Source organism: Cervus canadensis, chromosome Y (assembly GCF_019320065.1).
Source record: "Cervus canadensis isolate Bull #8, Minnesota chromosome Y, ASM1932006v1, whole genome shotgun sequence".
NCBI classification, from domain to species: Eukaryota; Metazoa; Chordata; class Mammalia; order Artiodactyla; family Cervidae; genus Cervus; species Cervus canadensis.
The window spans coordinates 1,461,723-1,469,986 of NC_057420.1; the positions used below are offsets into that span (position 1 = coordinate 1,461,723).

At 43.1% G+C, this 8,264-nt stretch overlaps 1 pseudogene; it reads left to right on the forward strand.

Moving 5' to 3' along the window:
- LOC122436379 overlaps nt 1–7,145 on the forward strand; it is a 31,480-nt pseudogene extending 24,335 nt beyond the window's left edge.
- The last annotated feature ends 1,119 nt before the right edge of the window (nt 7,146–8,264 follow it).

The window sequence follows — 8,264 nt, forward strand, 5'->3', positions numbered from 1 at the left end:
TGAACAGATAGGGAGATATTTCATCTCCTGTGTAGGACAAATCAATATTGTGAAAATGACTATATTATGAAATGTGGTTTACATATTCAATATGCTCCCTTTAAAATTAACAATGACATTTTTCACATAATTAGAGCAAAAGCATTTCACAGTTCATATGGAAACACAAAGGATCCCAAATAGCCAAAGCAGTCTTGAGAAAGAATACAGCTTGAGGAATCAACCTTCCTGACTTCAGATTATAGTACAAAGCTTCAGTTAAAGACAATATGCTAATGGCATGACAACAGAAATATAGCCCAATGGAGCAAGATATAAAGCCCAGAAGTAAGACCATGCATCTATGGTACCTTAATTTTGACACAGGAGGCAAGAATATGCAATGGGGTGAAGAGAGACTCTCCAATAAATGGTGCAGAGAAAACCTGGCAGCTACATGTAAAAGAATGAAATCAGAACACCTCCTAACACCATACTCCAAGATAAGCTCCAAATGAATTGAAGACCTAAATGTAAGACCAGAAGATGTAAAGCTCTTAGAGGAAAACAGGCCAAACACTCAATGACATATATTTGAGCAAGATCCTCTATGACCCTCTTCCTAGAGTAATGGAAATGGAAGCTAAAGTAAACAAGTGTAACCTGATTAAACCTAAAAGCTATTGCATGGTAAAGGAAACTATAAGCAAGGTGGAAATAGAAACCTCAGAATGGGAGACAATAATAGCAAATTAAACCACTGACAAAAGATTAACTTCCAAAATATACAAGCAACTCGTACAATCCAGTACCAGAAAGAAATAAACAACCCCATCAAAAAGTGTGAAAAAGACCAAAACAGCCACTTCACCAAAGAAAACATACAGATGGCTAACAAACACAGGAAAAGATGTTCAACATTGCTCATTTTTATTGAGAAATGCAAATGAAAACTACAATGAGATATCGCCTCACACTGGTCAGAATGGCCATTATCAAAATGTCTATAAACACAAAAGCTGGAGAGGGTGTGGAGAAAAGGGAATGCTCTTGCACTATTGGTGGGAGTGTAAATTGATACAGCCACTATGGAAGACAGTATGTTGATTCCTTAAAAAACTAGGAATAAAGACACCACATGACACAGCAATCCCACTCCTAGACATCTACCCTGAAGAAACCCAATCTAAAGCAGACACATGTATCCCATTGTTCTCTGCAGTACTATTTACAATAGCTAGAACATGTACACAACCTGGATGTCCATTGACAGATGAATGAATAAAGAAATTGTGTTGTATATACACAAGAAGGAATATTCCTCAGCCCTAAAAAGGAGCACATTTTAGTTAGTTGTAATGATGTGCATGAACTATGAACCTATTATACAGACTGAAGTGAGTCAGAAAGTGAAAGTTAAATACTGTATTCTAACACATATATATGTTATCTTGAGAAATGGCACTGGAACACTTATTTACAGGTCAACAATGGAAAAACAGACATAGACCATAGACTTAAGGGCATGGGGGGAGGGGAGGAGAGGGAGAGATGTATGAATAGAGTAACATGGAAGCCTCCCTTATCATATGTAAGATAGATAGCCAATGAGGATTTACTCAATGGATCAGGAAACTCAAACATGGTCTCTGCATCAACCTAGAGGTGTGGGAAGGGTTGGGTAAAGGCTGGGAGGTTCAAAATGGAGGGGATATACTGTGCACCTATGGCCAATTCTTGTTGAGGTTTGACAGAAAACAGCAAAATTCTGTAAAGCAATTATCCTTCAATTAAAAATAAAATAGATTAATTAATTGAAAAAGAGACACAGAGAGCCAATATGGAATGAGAATTATCTCTATTTCAGAAATGAAAATCTGGGCACCACATTCTCTTCATGAAATATGGGATTCTTTATATATATATATTGGACACATGTTATGTGTCTACTATGTATTGTATATATTCTAGTGTTTTATATTTTTATACATTTGATTATATTCAATAGCTTCTTTAATATGTCTATTTTATTTGTCAACAACATATTTTATTCACATGTTATTGATGAATGCTAATCTATGTGCTCTTTTAAACCTCCTTTACTTATTTTCAAAATATTAACTATTCATTCACAATAATTTAGCTTTCCAAAATCTTTAACCAGTTTAATCTATATGTGAATTATACTCCCATGATGGATGTAGGTATTTGAAATGCTGATTTTTATTCAGGCATACATTTCAAACATATCCTGCTCATATCAACTATACAATTTGGTAAATAAGCCATTTCATCCCACCCTTAAAGTACCTGTTTTAGAAACTCCTGGCTGACCTAGATAAGGAACATTTTGAATGATTCTGCTCTTATTTCCCCTCACTTCTAATTCCTGCTTTCATCTTTATTTTTAATTCAGTAACAGAATGGGATCCATCATAACATGAGGTACCCCACCTCAGGATATAGTCAAGGCAGAATTCCAGGTCCATTTTCTTTCTTTTCCATCACCCTTGCTTGTGGTCCTAGATGTGCTTGGTCCTCTCCAGGACCTGAGTGTAAGAAAGCATAATTTTCCAGAGTTCTAGGTTATTTGTTAGCAAATTATATCCTGAGTTCATAACAAGGATTATGAAGGCTAGCCCACCATCATTGGTGGGAAAATGCCTGGGGGAACTTAGGACAAGGAGTACAGGTCCAGGTAAATGCCTCCGAATTTGAGCCAATGGTACTGCTTTGGAAGGGCTAAGAGTCATCTAAAACAATTGACAGTCAGGAAGACTGCATGGTTGCCCTTGCAATTAACTCAAGGGGATATGATTTAAGTGCAATTGGTTTAGTAGTTAGGTGGCCCAGGTGGATAACAATGTATAGGAAGCAAGAATGGCTGATACAGGTCTGGTGCCACTGCTATGGGTGGCATTAGAGTAATAACTATTATTTTTCTTTCTTTCTTTCTTTCTTTTTTTTTTCCCCAAGAGTAGCAGGATCAAAGCCCTATAGTCTAATGACATGAATGAGCATCTAATTAAAAAGGCCTGAATCGACTATAAGTATGAGTGTGTGATGTCCCGCCACACTTCAAGGTCAAAGAGATTTATGGAGGGTGGGTCAAGTTTTTAAGCAATCATCACTGCCTAAGGAGAGGCTATAGGCAAAACATATAAGGAAACTATATTCTAATGGTAAGGAAAGCAGAGACCTCTACTGGTAACCACAAAGTCAATGTATAGTGCAAAGACTATTCTGTTTGATTCCCTTTTTCATTCAGACATTAAGTCTCTAACCTGCCCACACTGCGTACTGGTCTCCTTGCACAGTTCCCACGATGTCTAGTGTTAGAGATGAGTGCCAGAAAAAGTTCAGTTCAAGAATGCCTTCTTTATAAAATGGAAATGGTAGCTTTCTGTTCAGTCGTCCAGTCATGCCCAAGTTTTGAGACCCCATGGACTGCAGCATGCCAGGCTTCCCTGTCCATCACCTACTCCCAGAGGCTACTCAAACTCATGTCCATCTCGTTGGTAATGCCATTCAACTATCGAATCCTCATTTCATGTCACAGTAGCTTTAGGAGAGGCCTAATCTGATATTTTGGGCAAACACCAGGAGATACTGAAGGACAGGGAAGTGTAGCATTCTGCAGTCAATGGGCTTGCAAAAAGTCATGACAAGGACATGATTTGGCAGCTGGACCACAGCAAACACCTCATTGTTTAAGACTTTCCCAATTTCAGCAGGATGTGTTCCCCCCTTGCTCAGACCCTTGTAGTAGAACCTACAGGTATTGATGCCAGTACATCTATTTTCCCCTCTTCTTTCAATTTGTGTAGTCATTTGGGGCCAATATATTCAGAATGACAAGTACCAGAGTCAATTATGAGTAGCAGCACCATCATTATAAACAATGCAAACTTACTTGAGGTTTGCAGCTTTATGCCTGGCCTCAGGCATCACCTGTTTAAGGACCATACTCCAGGCTCAACCCAGCTGGCTAAACTTTTAGCTGTTCACCTAGTCCTTAAGGAGAGCACAGAAATGGGTATTCCAATTATCTGTGCATTGATAGATTCCTAGGCTGCAGTTTATGACCCGCTTTGTAGAATGATTTCACCTGCCCACTCCACTCTTCTGCTAGGCCTTCCAGCTCCCCTGTCATAATCACTGACATTTACACTAAGTTCCACTTCAAGACATGGAATCTTTTTCCTTAATTTTGTCTTGCTTTCTTGGGTGCAGTGACTATTGACTCTGGTCAGTGAACTTTTAGCCACTTTTAACTCTATGAAAACTGAGCAGGCTCACTTCAACAAAATATACCTTGTTTCTTTCAAGAAAAAGCACCTTGCTTATTGAAGGTCATAACGATGTTCTTAAAGAGACACTCCTTAAAGTGTTTAAATGCCTGGAGTCCTCAGAATGTATGGGAAACTAGCTCCAGGCCCTCACTTGGCTGAACTCTCACACACTGAGTCTTCATCCTCACATAGAAATTATTATTCTTTACCCAAAGTCCATGTTGGGTCTCTTTGGCAGTTTTCAAGCTTTTACACTCGAAGACAATGTTCTTTCTATTTTCTCCTATGACCCTTTCTGCCAAGTCTGCTATAATTTTAGAATCAATTCACTCTCTGCTTCCACTTGCTGACCTGATCAAGGAATGGCAGTCCAGTATGATTCCTTCAATATCCACTTGGCCAGACAACCTAGAGAATACATGGCCAATAGCCTACCAAGTTAGTGAAAGATCATACTTAAGAAACCCTGAAAAACAGTGAGTCTTTATAGATAGAGATACCTCCACACTGGCTGTTCTCCCTGAATATAATAGTTAGTTCAGTTCAGATCAGTTGCTTAATCATGTCCGACTCTGAGACTGCATAAACCACAGCACACCAGGCCTCTCTGTCCATCACCAACTCCTGGAGTTCACCCAAACCCATATCCATTGAGGCGGTGATGCTATCCAACCAGCTCATCCTCTGCTGTCCCCTTCTCCTCCCACCCTCAATCTTTCCCAGTATCAGGGTCTTTTCAAATGAGTCACCTCTTCACACCAGGTGGCTAAAGTATTGGAGTTTCAGCTTCAACATCAGTCCTTCCATTGATTACCCAGGACTGATCTCCTTTAGCATGGACTGGCTGGATCCTCTTACAATGCAAGGGATTCTCAAGAGTCTTCTCCAACACCGCAGTTCAAAAGCATCAATTCTTTGGTGCTCAGTTTTCTTTACAGTCCAACTCTCACATCCATACATGACTAGTGGAAAAACCACAGATTGACTAGATGGACATTTGCTGACAAAGTAATGTCTCTGCTTTTTAATATGCTGTCTAGTTTGGTCATCACTCTCTTTCCCAAGGAGTAAGTGTCTTTGAATTTCATGGCTGTGATCGTCATCTGCAATGATTTTGGAGGCCCCCAAAATAAAATTCAGACTTTGGACTCTTTGGGAGAGGGCAAATATGGGATGATTTGAGAGCAGCTCATTGAAACATGGATATCACCATATGTGAAACAGATTGCCAGTCCAGGAGGAACCTGAGACAGGGCACTCAGGGCTGGTGCTTTGGGACAACCCTGCAGGATGGGTTGGGGTGGGAGGAGGGAGGGGAGTTCAGGATGGGGACACATGTACACCCATGGCTGATTCATGTGAATGCATGGAAAAAACCACTACAATATTGTAAAGTAATTAGCCTCCAATTAAAATAAATTAAGTAATTTACAAAAAAAGTTAATGGCACACCCTTCTGACTGGTAGGCTTTCCCGGGAGGAGGGAAGGGAGAGAAAGGCCGAGGTAATCTCAAACACCATGAGCAGCAAGAGGTCATAGGTTGGCAGAACCTGGGGAATCCTGATTCTGACAAAGGTGCTTAATTTACTCTGCCTGCATCAGAATCACCTAGGACTTTCATACTATAATTATAGCTGCTTTGATTGAGATTTGGACACATGAAGTCCCCAGGCTCCCCAACTCAGCCTGTCACTATCTAATTTCATGATCTGAATCCAGGTTCTGCAGCCATCCTGCAGGATCCTAGCTTCCCCATGTGGGAAAGAAGAGTGTCCCAGACTCTACACAGCTGTGACTTCAGGGCCCAGCTCCTCTTCCCTTTCAAAACCTGTGTTCCTGCAGGTACTCTCATAGCGAGACCTTCCTCCCAGGGGTAGTACTGCAGGGGATCAACCAACAGGTCTTCGGTGATGATCTGACTGCAACATGGGTATGGTCAGAATATGCCTGATAAGGCCCTAAACCCTCCCATGTGTAGCCAAGAACTCTAATGTCCATCTCCAGTTCTGGTGTACACCCAGAGTTGACACCACCTCTGCAGTTCTAATCGATCTTGGGAAGTTGTGGTTTGACAACCAGTTGAAGAAGTTAAGGCTGCTGGTGTCCAGACTGAGGCTGGGAGCTCCCCATCCATAGTCCCAGAACCAGTGGGACTATGGATTGGAGTGGGACAATGTGCCCTATACCCTGGAGGAAGACAAGGGGGATAGGGAAGGATCACACAGGAGGAGCATCCACTCCCTCCACCCACGCACCCACACTGACTGGGAGCCACATCACACTTGGTGATGTGTCATGGTAGTACTCCTTCACAATGACTGTATTCCAGAAGTAGGGGTTGTCACAAAAGGAAAATAGTAGCTTGCAGTGGACAGATGATGGTCTAGTTCTTGCACCAGCCAGGACCAGGAGAAGGGAAAAGATGCAAGCTTCTAGGGTCATCAGCTTGCATGCCAGGCAGGCATCAACACCATCTGCTTCTCTCCTCCAAACACTCACACTGCACATGCACAGATAATATGATATGTGCCACTCCCCCCCAATTTCCCTGCCCAGCTCCCCCATCAGCTTGTCCTCAGCCTCCCTCACTCACCTCCAAATTAATCATGTACATAAGCAAGGCTTTATCTTGGCCACTGATCATGAGACACCTTTCGGGGAGGTTCATAATTTGCTTTAAGTCAAGGAACCAGTACAAGAACAAGTACACTGGAACAGGCATCTTCAAGGGATGTGGGCATTCCTGCTTCCTGGCCCACCCCACTGACATCCCTAGACCCTGCTATATTCTCAAACATGCTCATGGCTCTAAGTTCTCCCGTGTTCCTTTAGGTCACCTCTCTGCATCCACCAAGGGAGGGTCCGTTTCTTAAGGTTTCTGATCTCTGCCTCATCTGTGTGTGGGGGGTATTGGCATGTCTCTGCTTAAAACGTCAGGATCTGCAGTCCCTGTGGTGTGTCTTGTCTGCATGCAAGTGTGTGCTGTGTGTTGGTATGTGTGTGTGTCTCTATGTGTGTATGTGTTTAGCAAGACATTCCTGAGACTCTGACCTGCTCCCTGTCTTCACCAAAGGGTGCACGGATGCTTCTGGAGTGGTCTGGCCCTAACTAGAGACAAAAGGAGCGGCCCCTTCCAGTTCCAGCTTACCTGAGTGGACAACATCCTGCTTTTACACTGCACTACTGGGAACAACCACAGGGGCTCTGACTGACCGGGATGGGTTATGGGACTTCCAATGTCTCTGCCGCTTTCACAGATGATCCACAACTACAATAATAAGTCTTCGACAATGCTGTTCTAGCATACTGTCTCTGGTCACATAAAGTTCCGGCCTCAGGGTACGGTTTCTGTTCAGATGCAGGCCAAAAGGAATCACCCAGAGTCATGACTCAGACACACACAAGTGGAGCCATGATCAGGCGCTGCTGGCACTGTGCCTTTGAAGCTCGCCATTCCCCCCAGCCCCCACTTCCCTTGGACCCCGCCTCGGCTTGCCTGTGACCTCACCCACAGCCCTCCTCCTGCTCCTGCTCCTTCACTCCTCCTGAACAATCGACCCTAAAAAGCGGTAGTCAGGATACAACTTTGCCCCAGAAGCCAGAAATGCTCTGGATGATGGTGATTTTCTGAGACAAGTGAAGCCTTTTCCTCTGATCGTTCTTCCACCTAAGCCGAAGGTAGGTCCCACAGTATTTTTCATTCCCAAAGCTCAGCCCTTCCTGGAGGACAGCCAATGCCTCCGGCGCCCGAAGTGGGGGCAGTGGGGGCCAATCGCTCGGACCTCTGGGCCTTGGGTGTCCCTGGTCTTGCTCCTCTGGGTTCTCCTCCTGCTCTTGTGAGGATACCAGCTCCTGCTCCTCCTCCTCCTCCACCACCACCTCCACCTACTCCATGATGCACTTTTCACATATGAAAATTTGAGCTTACATTTTCCTATTTCAACCATGAAATTTTATACCTTTCCTATTCGAAAATCTAAGTGGGAGAGGGG